Source organism: Gopherus flavomarginatus, chromosome 12 (genome assembly GCF_025201925.1).
Source record: "Gopherus flavomarginatus isolate rGopFla2 chromosome 12, rGopFla2.mat.asm, whole genome shotgun sequence".
NCBI lineage: Eukaryota > Metazoa > Chordata > Testudines > Testudinidae > Gopherus > Gopherus flavomarginatus.
The window spans coordinates 21,527,768-21,543,391 of record NC_066628.1 but is presented as its reverse complement, the minus strand read 5'-3'; the positions used below and the strand labels follow the sequence as shown (position 1 = coordinate 21,543,391).

The 15,624-nt window shown below is 42.2% G+C and overlaps 1 protein-coding gene and 1 pseudogene across 1 annotated transcript in view; one reads left to right on the top strand and one right to left on the bottom strand.

Annotated features, from left to right (window-relative positions):
- The window catches only part of LOC127032480 (olfactory receptor 12D1-like), a 411,893-nt gene that overhangs the window by 205,478 nt on the left and 190,791 nt on the right, over nucleotides 1-15,624 (bottom strand). The window lies entirely within an intron of this gene.
- LOC127033068 (olfactory receptor 5V1-like) lies at nucleotides 189-14,430 on the top strand (annotated as a pseudogene).

Here is a 15,624-nt window from a genome sequence, read left to right as displayed (position 1 = left end):
TCACACCCCTATGGACTTCTTTCTCTTCCATTTATCCTTTGTTGATATCTGCTATTCCTCAGTCACGGTGCCTAAAATGCTCATGAACTTCCTAGCAGAGCACAAAAGCTATTTCTGTCAATGGCTGCATTGCCCAGATGTTCCTTTTTAGCCTCTCGGCTGGTACTGAAGCTTTCATTCTCTCAGCCATGGCTTATGACTGCTATGCTGCCATCTGTGATCCATTACATTACGTGCAGACAATGAGCAAAGGGATCTGTATTCAACTGGTGAGTGGTGCATGGACTACGGGCTTCTTCTATGCCCTTCTTAACACAGTTTTTGCCCTCAAGTTGCATTTCTGTGGGCCCAATCAAATCAATCATTTCAGCTGTGAGCTCCCTCCTCTGTTACAACTGGCCTGTACTGAGACCTTTACCAATCAAGTGGTGCTTCTTAGTTCTGTTTTGGTATTAGGGTTGAGCTCCTTCCTCCTCACCCTAATCTCCTACATTCATATCATCTCCACCATCCTGAAGATACGCTCTGCCGAGGGCAGGCATAAAGCCTTCTCCACCTGCAGCTCCCTACCTGACTGTGGTTGGCTTGTTGTACATGACAGGTTTTCTCCAGTACACAAAACCCAGCTCAATCTCCTCTGTGGTGCTGAATGAAATATTCTCCATCCAGTACAACATCTTGACCCCCATGTTAAATCCCATCATCTACAGCCTGAATAACAAGGAGGTGAAAACAGCTCTAAGGAATATATTGGGGAAATTCAGGTTTCTCAATCAGTGTTGATTCTCTTCTTTTTTCAGTCAGAGAGCAGAGATTTGTGGGTAATTAGTGTATGGGACATTCTCAGCTCAGGTAATGACACTTTGAGCCAAATCTTCCACTGGTCTAAGTCAGAGCAGATCCATTGAAGTCAATTGGCCAGATCCCCAGAGTATGTAAATCAGCATAGCTCCATTGGAAGCAATGGGTGCTGGAGTTAGACTCACAAAAGTTCTTGAGCAGGAGAAATTGAGAGATATCCCATAACGCAGTGGCCAGGGCATGTATATGGGAGGGGACAGATCTCTGTTTCAATCATTTGTCCTCCTCAGACACTTGAAGCAGGGGTCTCCTACATCTGAGATGACTATCACTGGGATAAAAGTTATGCCAGAGCTCTTATTACTAATTCTGTCTCATTGTTTGCACAAAATCAAATGGATATAACTGGCCATCAACAAATTCAAGTGGAAATTAGAGAAAGGTTTCTCATCCTCAGAAGGGTGAAGTTCTGGAACAACCTTCTAATAGGAGCTGTAGGGATGCACAACTTAATTAATTTAGAAAAAGTGTTGGATAAATTTATGACAGTGTGTTGGTGGGCGGCAGGGCTCAGCAACCCTGGGCCTCATTTCTGGTTTATGTCTTATTTTCCTAAAGGACATGCTTCAGGGTTTCAGCCAGACGTCACTGTTCATGAAGGAATCCTGCGTCTTCCCACTAATAGATTTTGGGAGAGTTTTTTTGTCTCCTTCCTCTGAAAAATCAGGGATGGCCACAGTTGGAGACAGGATCTTGGATGGGATGGGCCAGAGCTCTGAGGTGGTACTTGTTGTCAGAGGTGTGTTGTCAGAAGCACTACCGGTGTGGTGCTCTGCTCTGCTCTCTCCTTGTTGGTATCACTCGGCTGCGTGCGTGTGTTCCCTCTGTGTGCCGTCCCAGCTTTGCGCAAATAGCTGACACAGCAGACTCGACGAGAACCCCCAATGACCACAGAGTCTAGTAAGGTACGAAGGCACGTCGGCCAGGTTTATTGCGCTCGGACACAATTGCAGTTCCCTCTAGATTGTTACTCTACAGGGCATACTACGAGAAAGTGCCTCTTGGCAATGGACTCGGCTCAGTTAGTGGCGGGACTTTCCACTGCCCCCTAGGCCGGACAAAGACATCACCCCAGGGATACATTTTTATACACAGGTACAAACAAGTTACACATCACTTCTGACGTATTGAGGTGCAGCCCTCTGCGCAGTAAGGTACAACCCCTCTACGTAGTAAAGTACAACCCCTCTACGTAGTAAGGTGCCGCCTCTCACCTTGTACATGTTGGTTCGATCAAAACAACTCTATCCATCATATTACCCTTTTGCCCCTGTCATTGGGATGGGTCAGTCTGTTCCTTGTTATCTGTGTGGAATGTGCAAGTATGTGAATTTTCTGCTCTTTAGTGTTCAGTACCTTTTAGGTACGTATCATCTTGCAGCATCAGCCCTTTCCTTGCCAGCTTCTGTGAGCAGGGCCTGCCTCTGGCTCAGAGCTTCACTTTGCTTTATGTTAGCAAAGTCTTGGCCATTATTTTAGTTCAGGCCTCAGGCCTCATACTGGGCCTTTATCAGGGCCTTCACTTACTACAGTACTAAGTTTTCTCTCTCTCACATGTTTGCCTACACTGTTCTTGCTCACATAGTCAGGGACTAACTGACTGAAAATTAGCTAAGGACACAAAAACTAACTGCACTTTTTTTTTAAAGTACATCAGAAGCAGGAAGCCAGACAAACAATCAGTGGGGAACTGGACGATCAAGATGCTAAAGGAGCACTCAAGAAAGACATTGCTGTTGTGGAGAAGCTAAATGAATTCTTTGCAATAATCTTCACTGCAGAAGACGGGAGGGAGATCCCTTCATTTTAGGTGATAAAGGAACTGTCCTATACTGAGCTGTCAGTAGAGGAGGTTTTGAAACAAATTGATAAATTACACAGTAATTAGTCAAGAGGACCAGATGGCATTCATCCAAGAGTCCTGAAGATATCAGATTTTACGACTGTAAGGAAAAGAAAGATTTCTGCAATTTCATATCTATCATTTCACAAGCACTTTCTCCCAAAATTGCCTTCCACCTTCAGATTTGCAACCACTTCCTCCCTATTGGTTAGAATCAAGTGTAAAATGGCCACACAGCCACACCTTTCACCCTCACTCTGACCCCCCGCCCCACAGCTAAGCCCCTTACTCCCACTCTGGCCCAACGTGCCTAGCTAGGTTTTGCTGTCCTGAGGTCCCAAATGGGGCCATTGCAGAGTAATAGGTCACATCCATAGACTCTTATTGTATATGTGTGTGGGGTTTTTGTTTGGTTTTGTGTTTTCAGAAAACCTAAAAAGCCATTTGCACTGAAAACACTCAGTTCAGCCTACATGAGCAATGAAGGTTTACCCTAATTGTTAGATCAAGTTTGGGAATATAAAGGATTGTAAGGGAGGTGCCCTAATCCTATTAATTCTCCCAGTGACTTTAACACTATAAACCAGACCAAGACTCTTATTTCTATTTATTTGAAGGTAAGCCCCATGGGTTCAGAACCCAGGTCTGCAGAGGTATTAGTTGCTTAACCACTCCAGAATGCTACACAGCAGCAGTAACCAGCCTGCATTCCATATCCCATGGCCTGCTGTGGAGACAGACCATGGGAAGTTCCACATTAAGGGTTTAATAGGCAGCAGCCCCATGGCTCCTTGCCCTATATAAACCCAATGGGTGCTCTGGGATGTGTCCAGGCAACAGCATGGATCTTCTGTAGTTGCTCTGACTGTTCTGGCTCTATGTTCTTGAACTCCTGGCTTGACTGTGGTTTGTTTTGGACTTTGCCTCCTGACTCAGACCCTGAAATGTGACTTGGACTCTGATACTCGGTATTGACCCTGGCTTGGAACTGACTATGAATCCTTGGCTACTTGGAGACTCAGGTTTTCCCCTTGGCCCTGATTGCCCTTTTTGAGTTCCTGATATTGATAGTCTTCCAAATAACCCATGGAACTGGGGAGTGGTATAGCTCATAGGGCTAGCTTGCCTTTAGTATATTCAGTGGCTTACCTTCATTATATTCAGCTGTAATGCAAGAAACGTACAGGCCTGTATCCTGTAAGATATTAGCTGAAGCATTAGTTAGCAGAAGTGTGGTCAAGTATGCTGTAACCCTTGACACAGAGCAACCGTTACCTTTAGATTTTGTGAACTAAGAAGAGCTTGCTCAATGGCAGGAGTTAGAATGGTCCAGTAAGTGTTGCCACAATGAACATGGAAGTAATAACTGCAAATCTGCTTAAGCAAGGGGTGATGGGTTTGGTCATGAGCTGAAATGGTCATTATATATATTAATACACTAACCTATAGAAGAAAGACACCTCAATATTAGTAGGATGAGGAAATACAAATACAGGGAAGGGGGGGGCCTACTGAATATGCATTAGATATAGTGGTGTCAGTGTAACACAGAGGTTCTCAAACTTTTGTATTGATGATCCCCTTCACATAGCAAGCCTCTGAGTGTGACCCCTGCCCCGTTATAAATTAAAACACAATTAAAAAAAAATTAACACTATTATAAATCCTGGAGGTGAGTGGCATTTGAGGGTGGAGGCTGTCAGTTTCTGACATATGTAATAACCATATGAGAGCCTGGGGATTGGGGGGGTCATGACCCTCAGTTTCAGAACCTCTGGCATAACATATTATAGAAGTTGCATCCCAGTCTGTGGAAGGTAGGAGGGAGAGATCTATCCCTTGGGAGGAGCCAGAATGATGGCCACTGCTGATGAGAATGAAGATAATGGCTAATATTTCAGGTTGTTTGCAAGGGATGGTTTGAGAATATGGATGTGCAGATGTGCATTCTGCAGTATCTCAATCTGCCTTACTAAATTAGAGTGTTTGTGACTTTGTTAAATATAATAATGAACTAATTGTAAATATAGAAGAGTTCCTATAGTGTGACTGTTGCCACTGTGCACATCGGGGTTGCCAACCATATAGTAAATTTAATGATACTGGTTATAGGACAAGAACCTATCAACCCTCAAAGACAGAACTAGGAATTCTCAAGTGATCAATATAATTAATACATAACCTACAGAATAGGCTACACTGGACAGGCTGTGTAGAGTGATTTGGGTATATTCCAAGGGTCCAGTCAGAGTTTGTGTGATGAAGTGGGAATTTTCTGAAATAATGTAATGAATGACATGCAAGACAGTTATGTGACTAGGGATTGCTACCTAGTTGATGCAGAGGGTTAAAATTACCTAGGGACTGAGCAGCAAACAAGGTGTGTGGGTGTGTCAAGTCACTGTTTGGTGCTGTAGGAATGGGTCACTAAGGCCCATCCGGAACTGACCCATTTCAATGGAAGATCCAGAAAGACAATGGGAGCCTCAAGTCTTGAACAACTGATACCTGCCCATGGGCAACTCCAGCAGGCGGAATATGTGAACTCAGTATGGGCCTGCAGGAGGAGGATGAGGATGGGCCAAGAGGTGTCAGATGGATGGGTTAAGGGCAGCTCAGCAGCCCTCACCTAGGACTAACTGAGGAAGAGAGACAACAATGGATTCCACGGCAGCTTGGCTGGGAGGAGCCCTGGCTGGACCAGGATAGACTGCAGGCTGTGCTTCTCTATGCCAACACAAGGACTCACTGTGCAGAGCTCAGGGTGTGAAAGGTCACAAGAATTTAAAGAAAAGTGGGACCCTGTGGGGGTCTGGCACATTGAAGAGGTTTCTCCAAGGGACTGTTTAAAAGTTGAGACACAACATAGATCCTACGAGCCATAAAACGTGAACAATAAATTAGATAGCAGCCTACTTTAACTTACATCATTTTATACCCTCCTGGTAGGCCAGCCTACCAGTCCACTCACCCTCTTGATATCTAACCACCTACTTGTATATAGGCAGGCTGAGATTCTTCAAGGAGCCCAAGGGAGTTAGTTGACAGTCAATGGGATTTTGGAGCTAATCTCCATTGAAAATGTAAGATCACATCCAACTTGTCTCCCTTAGACTCAGACTTTAAATATTCTCCTTAATTTCTTTGCTTTGCACTCTGTAAAGTTTTCTCAAGTCTAATCATGCCTTTCTCCCTCCGAGCCAGTGGTCTTCCAACTTCTTCCATTTCTGTACTGCGTCTTCCAATACTTCAGCCTCTCCAGTTCTTGGTTTTAAAAGTATTCCTCTCTCCAGGCCAGAAGGAAGATTACCATATCACCAGATTTCCAAAGATAGATGCCTACTGGAATTTTCAAAAGCATCCAGGTACATAACTCCCTTTGAAGTCAATGGGAGCTAGGTACACCTAGGCAATTAGCTGTGTCTTCAGTCTCCTAAAGACCTTTAAAAATATGGCCAACAGACCTTTGGAGGACAGTGCATCACTGTTTGAGATCAGCTGTGCTAGACAATAGATATTGGTTTCTTCCTTGACTGACAAGCCTGCATGAGCAAGACTCCTATCCAATGTACTTTTTTTAATAGTCAGATCCTTAGGTTTGATCTCACCTTTTACTCAGACCTTACTCCATGTAAAACTCCCACTGGCTGAGTGAAAATTGCATTTCAATGCATGTTGGGTGCTTAACTCCCTTAGGCTCCTTTGAAAATCCCAGCCTCCATTGCTTTACATACACAAATCATAATTGCACTCTTCTCAGGCAGACCTTAAGGCGAACAACAAAACAGGGAAGAACAAAGTCAAGTTTCCTGACAGAGCACCATGGGCGTTTCTCCTTTATAACAAACTACAGCATTTTTCCTCATGAAATGGAAACTGCAGGTGGCATTTCTAGAAGTGCCTAAATGATTTAGAGCACAAGTCAATGGGTCTTGGTTGACCAAGTTACCTGAAAGAGGAGATAGTGTCTCTTCTTCCAACCATTAACCCAGTGTTCCTTACTTGTGTTCTGGAAAACCTGGGTTCAATTCCCCATTCTACGTGCTGTAGAGCAGGGACTGAAGCTTTGACCTCGCAGCTGAAGGCCCTAAGCACCAGTATATAGGTACACAGGGGTGGAGTTTTCTCAAGCTTTCTTATTGAAGCTATTCCACTTAAATAAAATTCTTAGCTAGTGATTGAGATAAAATTACACTGTAGCTCAGTGTTAGGGGACTCCTTTGATAGGTCCAACGCATTGGTCCATTGAGTGTGTGTATATATATAAATAGTTATTTATACATTGTGGAACAGCTTCAATACTCCACAATACCTTATAGCCCAGATATTAAGGCACTTTCCTCAGAGATGGGAGAACTCACTTCACAACTCTGCCTCCACCTCTAGATAGAGAGGGGAAGAGAACCATGATCCCCCACATGCAAGGATAGTGACCTAAACAATGGACTGAGATGCAGGTGAGCTGAGTTCAGTTCTGGACTGCACCAGTGACTCCTTTGGAGGGAGAGATAGCTCAGTAGTTTGAGCATTGGTGTGCTAAATCCAGGATTGTGTGCTCAATCCTTGAGGGGACCATTTGAGGCAAAAATCTGTCTGAGGATTAGCCCTGCTTTGAGCAAGAGGTTAAGCTAGATGATCTCCTGAGGTCCCTTCCAACCCTGATGTTCTATGAACTGGAAGGGACTTGGAGAGGTCGTCTAGTCTTCTGTATTTATGACAGGGCTAAGTATTACCTAGACCATCCTTGACAGGTGATTGTCCAACTTGCTCTTAAAAATCTCCAATGATGGGGATTCCACAACCTCCCTAGGCAATTTATTCCACTGCTTAACCACTCTGACAGTTAGCAAGTTTTTTCCTAAAGTCCAACCTTAACCGCCCTTGCTGCAATTTAAGCCCATTGAGTCAAATCCTTTCCTCAGATGTTAAGAACAATTTTTCTCCCTCCTCCTAGTAACAACCTTTTATGTACTTGAAAACTGTTAACATGTCCCCTCTCAGTCTTTTCTTCTCCAGACTAAACAAACTCATTTTTTTCAAATCTTCCCTCATAGGTTATGTCTTCTAGACCTTTAATCACTTTTGTTGCTCTTCTTTGGACTTTCTCTAATTTGTCCACATCTTTCCTGAAATGTGGTGCCCAGAATTGGACACAGTACTCCAGCTGAGGTCTAATCAGCATAGAATAGAGTGGAAGAATTACTTCTCGTGTCTTGTTTACAACACTCCTACTAATACATCCCAGAATGATGTGTGCTTTTTTAGCAACAGTGTTACACTGACTCATATTTAGCTTGGGATCCACTATGACCCCCAGATCCCTTTCTTCAGTACTCTTTCCTAGGCAGTCATTTCCCATTTTGTAAGTGTGCAATTGATTGTTTCTTCCTAAGAGGAGTCTTTTGCATTTGTCCTTATTGAATTTCATCCTATTTATTTCAGACCATTTCTCCAGTTTATCCAGATTATTCTGAATTATAATCCTATCCCCCAAAGCATTTGCAACCCCTCCCAGCAGTACAATCCATGAACTTTATAAGTGTACTCTCTATGTCATTATCTATATCCTTGATGAAGATATTGAACAGAACCCCACTCAGAACTTATCCCTGTGAGACCCCACTCATTATACCCTTCCAGCATGATTGTGAACCACCGATAACTACTCAGGGAATTATTTTCCAACCACTTATGCACTCACTTTATAATAGCTCCATCTAGGTTGTATTTCTCTAGTTTGTTTATGAGAGCCACGTGAGACAGTATCAAAATCATATGTAGTCTATTTACTCCTTTTTTCCCATTAGCGAAGTTTAAGGCTATTCCCGTGTTGTCATATTATGGTAAATATATATTATGGTTTGATTTTCAAAGAAGTGTAGGGGAGATTAAATAATTTGCTATTAGGATGTCTAGCTCCTTCTGACTGTTGCTGAGATTGGGTGCCTAAATCCTGGGATAATCCAAGTCTCATTGCTCTCATTTTCAGGCATTACAGAGCATTGCTTGAGTGCTGACCAAGCTCAGTGCTACTGGGAGCTGTTACAGAGAGTGAACTTCAGAGATCTTGTCCCAAGAGGAACAAAACAGCATTTAAACCATTCTCAGGAAATCAGCTTTCAGTCTTGGAGGCAGTTCAGGAAAGGCTTTTTGCTCCACTCCCACAGATAACCCTACACTCCTTGAGTAGTTTCAATGCTCAGGGTAACGGGTCCAAGAGTCACATCCATAGACCTTTTGGGTGTCTTGAGACGTTTTATTCCTGATATAGCTAGACAGACTAGATAGCCAAATCATCAAGTAGGTAAGTAGACTAAAAACAGAGAAAATCACAGGTCAGAATGATCTCACCATATTTATGATCCACATTTAAAAGGCAGGTGAGTTGATTCATATTCTTATTCACTTGAATCTTTTGATTTCAAAGGACCAGATTCTGCTCCACTTATCTAGGAGTGGGTCTCTCTGCAGAGTCCCATTGACTTCTGCCTGGATGCAACCCTCTGCTCACACTGTCAGTTATAGCACATGAGCCATGGCTGGCAACCCAGCTACTATATGAATCACCCAGCTCTATCTCTCTCTCAACAGCACTGAGACAAATTAGATCAGTTGGTGCATGTTAACAGTAGTGTTTGTGTTTGAGAGTGGTGAGGTTGGCAGCAAGGCTTTCTCTGGAGATGCTTAGCTTTGGAGTTCACTTTGCACAAAATCTGCCTGTGACATTCAGGTTCTAGTACAAGATCTCTTTGCTTGGGCATTTGTCTGATGAGCTGATAATGGGGAAAAGATTTAGTTTCTCTCTGGCAGACATTTGAGTTTAAACATCAATTTGGCGTTGGACAGAACACTGGCTTCATTCTCATTTCCACTAAAAATCAGTGTCAAAACAGCCATTCACTTCCAAGAGGGCAGGACAGATTTCTCCTATGTATGAGCAGCCTGATATTCAGACTTGCAGGACACTGAGTCAAAAGGAGGAAGCTGCTGTCTAAAATGTATCCCCATGTGTCACCTATAAATACTAGCTGACTGGATTCTGTAGGTTTGGGTAGTCAGGAGTCTTGTTAAACCCTGGACAGAATTCCTCCATTTCAGGTGCTCAAATTCATTCATTCTCCTTGGACTTTCCTTCACACTCTCACAGTGCCTAAGAGTGATGTCTGCTGTAAGTCACTGACCATGATGTCTTGCAGTCCTGCCATGTTTTACTCCTAGCTCCAATAACTGCTAGGATTGTGTTTGTTCTAGTTTTCTATAATTGCTCCCCTTCAAGGCAGCATTCTTCATACTTCACCATCCTCTCTCCTTGTTGTTTTTTGTATGTTTATTTCTCTGCCGGCACAGGAACGTCAGTTCACATGGGCTTGTTTGCTGTACTTTTCTACAACTATGTCTGGCCTGTCTGACTGCACCATTCAGTCTGTGACAATTGCCAGATCCCATAAATCTTACCATCCTCATTCTCTAGGGTGCTTTCAGCTTGGTGTTTGTCATAGCAGAGTTTGTGGCAAGTATGGATTTGTACAGAGGCTCCAGTGCAGACTCTTGCAAATTCAGAGTATCTGTTCATATATTCTCTCCCAGATAGGCTCTAGCAGTTGCTCAAGACATGCTCCACCATCTCTTCATTTTTAGAACACATTCTGTGGCTCAGGGAGCAGTTGTCGGTGAATTTTACTTCTTGCATAATTAAACCCTGTAAGCATTTTTCTTATCCACTCATAATGAGGCTCGACCTCTTTTTTTGAGAGATCCCTCTACAAGTCTTGAGTTTGCCAATCTTCTATCACCAATATGTCTGATCTCTCTCCACCGCTGTCCGTGCATTGATCTCTGTGTAAACCTTTCAAATCTTTTTTGGTAGTTTGCTTTCTCCTTTCTTGGGCTTGGATGCAGCTCAGTCATTGCTTGTTATCGTGACCGGATGATCTTTATTCTGTTTAACTCCTCATATATTTTGATATTATAGTCTTTATTATCAATTGCTTCCTCCACAGATAGCAGAGGTTTTCCTTTATCACATCATGGGATGTACATCCTGTCCATGACTTGATTGCTATCTAATACTCTATGCATCACCAGCAGCTGTCTGTCTTCTTTGGATGTCATTTTTTTTCTTCTCCACTTGATTCCACTTGATCATTCAAGCAACATTCTGAACTACTGGAATCCCCCCACATATTAATGGCTCAGATCACATTCTTAGACTTGAGTTTTGTCCATAGAGTAGTTCTTGTACATCTGTAATATTCTTTCCTCACTTTTTCTTTCAATTTCTTATTTTGTAGCCCTGACAGTTCCCTGATTCGAAGATGTTTGTACAGGTCATGCTGAGATATCCTGGATAGTTCCTTCATTAACTTATATGTTATCAGATTGTACCAGTCTGGCCATTTTTACAGATGCTGACACACAGTTAGCCAAGCCAACATGTAGCTTTATAGCTTCACTAAACTTTTCCACACATCATGGATCTCTGTAGCTCCTTTTTGTGACTATTCATGTAGTTTCAGATTGCTCATGTCTAACAAATTGTTAACTGGTTGTTCGTCTTTGCTGATATGGTAAATTGTGGTTATCTCAACAAGCATCCATGTTAGTGGCAGCTTGGTTATCACATAAACAGCACTGGTGCTAAGGAATCCCCTTGAAAGATTTCTCTTTTAATTTGAACCTCATCAATGAGTCCCTTCCAGGTAGAGTCTAGTGCTCCAGTTAAACATAGATTGCTGCAGAAAGGAAATGATCTGTGGATGAACCATGGACATTTTCAGTGTCTCAGTGATCCTTGATCGTGAGACACTGTTGGATGCTCTCTGGTAGAAAAAAGGTAGCCATTGTGTGGGTAGACTTCCTTTGTTTTCAATCTTCTGTGGTCCTCCTGTTTAGCCAGTGCTGCCTTTTTGCTCAGGAACCGGCATTCCATTGTGAGCTAGCACTATCCAGATCATCTTTCACAGAATTATTGTTAGAAGTTTTGCCTGTTCCATTTTTTGTTTTTGTTTGTTTTTTCCCATCAATCAGATGAAAGACTTTCTTAGGGTTTCTGATTAAGTGACTGTTCTCTCAATACTAATAACTTTGTGCTGAAATCTTTCAAGTCCATGACACTAAGCAATCAGTTTCTCTTTACACTGTTCCTTCCTAACTCTCACATCCTTTTGTTCAGCTTATATTTCATCTCCAAGGCTGCTGTTTTTTTCTTTTCAAATGATTTTTCTCATATTAATCCAGTAGGCTGGTATCTCAATGAAAAAGCATACTTTTCTGCTTTAATCTTCATTTCGACGGAGGTTCTTGAAGATAGGAAGTTTTCCAATGGTTCATATGTTCAGATGGCTTGATGTTAAACCAATGAGCTGCTACTATTACTGTAGCATAAATTATATAATTATACTGGCTAACCCTTGTAGGTTTTTTCTCCAGTTTCTTTGAGCACTTCATTAAGTACTTGCATTATATCATCCAGTGCATGATAGACTACAAATTTCAGTTGGTAGTGCTGGTGCTCAATGTCTTTTACACTCTGCATGATCTCAATCAACAAATCCTTCATATTTTCTGTATTTTCTTCAGATGCTCTTTCACTCATATTTGTCCTCCAATTTTCTTTCATTTCTGCTTTCTGTTTATCTTATGTCACTGCTCCCACCAAAATGTTTGTACACAGTTCTACATGAATAATCTCCTTTTCAGGCTTTCAGTCTTCATTTGTGTAAATTCTCCTCTTTGGAATAAAGCTCTCAGTTGTGTAATGAGTCTATGCTCGGTCATTTCTTTCTCGGTGTTGTCATTTCTCTCCTTCCAGTGTTGGATCATTTTCTGTGCTCCAGACTCTCTCTTCTGGTTTTGCTAAAAGACAATCGCAGATCACTTCTTGGTTTATAAGACAAATCTTTTTCACTTTGTTATCAGAAATGATCTCTGGTTGTTTGGACAGTTGCATGATTCATGAGGTTGCCCACCTCCACACAAAACACTCTGCTGAGGAGGAGGCTGTCATCCAGACACGGTCTTCTGAGCCAAACTTTAGAGGTAATTGATAATTAGTATGAATGCCATATTCTCCAACTGGTTTGGGTTGACAGGCTATATACTCTGTTGCGTGGAACCCCAAAATTTCTAGGCCTCAGAGGTTTCTTCCTCTTCTAGAATTCTAGATATTTTAATAAGGATCAATCCAATAAGATACTAAAGATACCACATTCTGCAGTTTTTGTAGAGTATTTATAGAATTGTCCAGATCCCATGCTGGTGTGCATCAGCCATAGCTCCACAGGCATCAATGGGCCAAATCTCCTGCTGCTGTTAATCAGCTGTAGCTCTATTGAAGTTAATGGGACAGATGAAAGAGATATTAGGCTCTAGATAAACAGCAAGGGTGACTCTATATCCTGGTGGTTAGGGCATTCACCTCCAGATGCAGGAGGTCGAGTATCCAGTCCCTCTGCTCCAAAGCTTTTTTCATTATTTAACCACAGTGGAACAGCTTCAGCAGGAGAGAATGAGGGAGCACTATGTCCACCTATTCCAATATCACAGCTGAACAGTGTTTCTGTGAGTACCAGTGGGACCTTATCCTGGGATTTAGGGAACTAAAGGAGTAGTTTGGTGCCAAAGTCCTTTTCTGTATCTAGCCTATTTTTGCCTATTTTAAACACAGATTTTATAGGATGTAGTAGGCCTCTTTACATTCATCCTACTGATCAGATGATCTCCATAGGCTGTTTCAATTTATTTGTGTGTTAATTTTTTTTATTTACAGTCTGACAGGTCAGTTTTCCTGAGTAAGGATCCACGGAAAATGAAACTGAAGTGACTGAATTTATTCTCCTGGGACTTTCCAATGACCCACAGATGCAGATTTACCTCTTCTTGGTGTTTTTAGTTGTCTACCTAATCACACTTTTGGCAAACATGATGATCATGATGGTGATAAGGGCAGATCCTCACCTTCACACCCCAATGTATTTCTCCCTGTCTTATTTATCCTTTGTTGATATCTGCTATTCCACTGTACCTAAGATGTTGGTGCATTTCCTAGAGAGCACAAATCTATTTCTGTCAATAGCTGCATTGCACAGATGTTCTTCATTTTGCAGCTGGCTTCTACTGAAATTTTTATTTTCTCAGCGATGGCTTATGACCGCTACGCTGTCATCTGTGACCCATTGCGTTACATGGAGAGAATGAGCAAAGGGATCTCTATTCAGCTGGTGAGTGGGGCATGGGCAATAAGTTTCTTCTATGCCCTGCTTCACACTGTTTTTACCTTCAAGTTGCATTTCTGTGGGCCCAATCAAATCAACCATTTCAGCTGTGAGCTCCCTCCTCTGTTACAATTGGCCTGCACTGAGATCCTCGCCAGTCAAATGGTGCTTCTTACTTCTGTTCTGATATTTGGTTCAAGCTCCTTCCTCCTTACCCTGATCTCCTACATTCACATCATCTCCACCATCCTGAGGATACAGTCTGCGGAGGGCTGACGTAAAGCCTTCTCCACCTGCAGCTCCCGCCTGATTATAGTTGGCTTATTCTACCTGACAGGTTTTCTCCAGTACACAAAACTCAGCTCGGTCTGCTCTGTGGTTCTGGATGAAATGTTCTCCATCCTGTACAGCATCTTAACCCCCATGTTAAACCCCATCATCTACAGCCTGAAAAACAAGGAGGTGAAAACAGCTATAGACAAAATGTTTCAGAAATTCAAATTTCTCAAGTAGTGTCGATATTTTTAAAATAAAATAAAATAAAGGGGAATTGAATTGTGGAAAACGTCTGTTTTGGAGAGTCTCAGTTCAGGTATCTGAAGCTTTGGGCCAAAGCCTCAGCTGCTCTTAATCAGAGTGGTTCCATTAAACTCAGCAGGTCACATCCTCATTGCATAGAAGAGACACTGGAGCAAGGGAGAAAGGATCCTGGGTCTCCATGTAGGTTGCATGCTAGAAGCACCAGAATCTAGAGACATTCATGTACATTTTCTTTCTTTCTTTCTTTCTTTCTTTCTTTCTTTAATACAGCTATGGCCAATTTGTACCACTTGAGGATATGGCCAGTTCTATGAAAAAAACAGCTGTGTCTATTGTATTATGTAGTTCTTCTAGAGTATTTTGTTGAAAACCCTATTTAATATCTGTAATATCTTATAAGATTCATCCCTATTAATGTCTCTGTCTCCAATAATATCAATAATTAATAATGAGTGTGATCACACAAAGAAAGTAAAGCTCTATTAGGCGAGATTGAGAAGGACACATATCAGGTATCCCATATCACAGTGGTGAGGGCACCCACGTGGGAGGAAGCAGATCCCTTTTAAAAATCTTTCTTCTTATTAGGCATTTGAAGAGGGTCTCCTACATCCCTAACTGCCAGGATACAATCTGAGGGGTTTTCTCCACCTAATTCCTTCTTCTTTTCTCCCATCTCTTGCCATGGTTTCTTGCCACCTTAAGTGAGGTTAGAGGCTTCCAAGCTGAGAATTCCAAGGTGAAGGAGGTGTCTTCCCTCAGAGGAGACAGAGACTGAACTCCTGTGACAGCTGCAGTATTTAGAACACAACCCTCTGCTTGGCCTTTCCCATTGGTTAAGGAACCATCTGTCATGCTGGCTTTTTTTTAATCCCATTCTTAGGTGTCTGTGTCTCCACTTTTACCGTGTAGTGAGCCTGGCTGCCCAACTCAGGCTCTAGGAACCAAATGATGACAAAAATAACCTAAAAATTATCCACTGCAATGCTCAGCATTAGAACAGCTACGTTCCTTTGTGAATCTAACTCTGGATGTAAATTGACTTAGCACCATTACATCAATGGAACTAGATGGATTTAAATGAACTGGGAATCTTGCCCATAGTGTCCATATTCTAAATTGATTTTACATACCTCAGAATTCCCTCACCATTCAGTTGGAAAGACC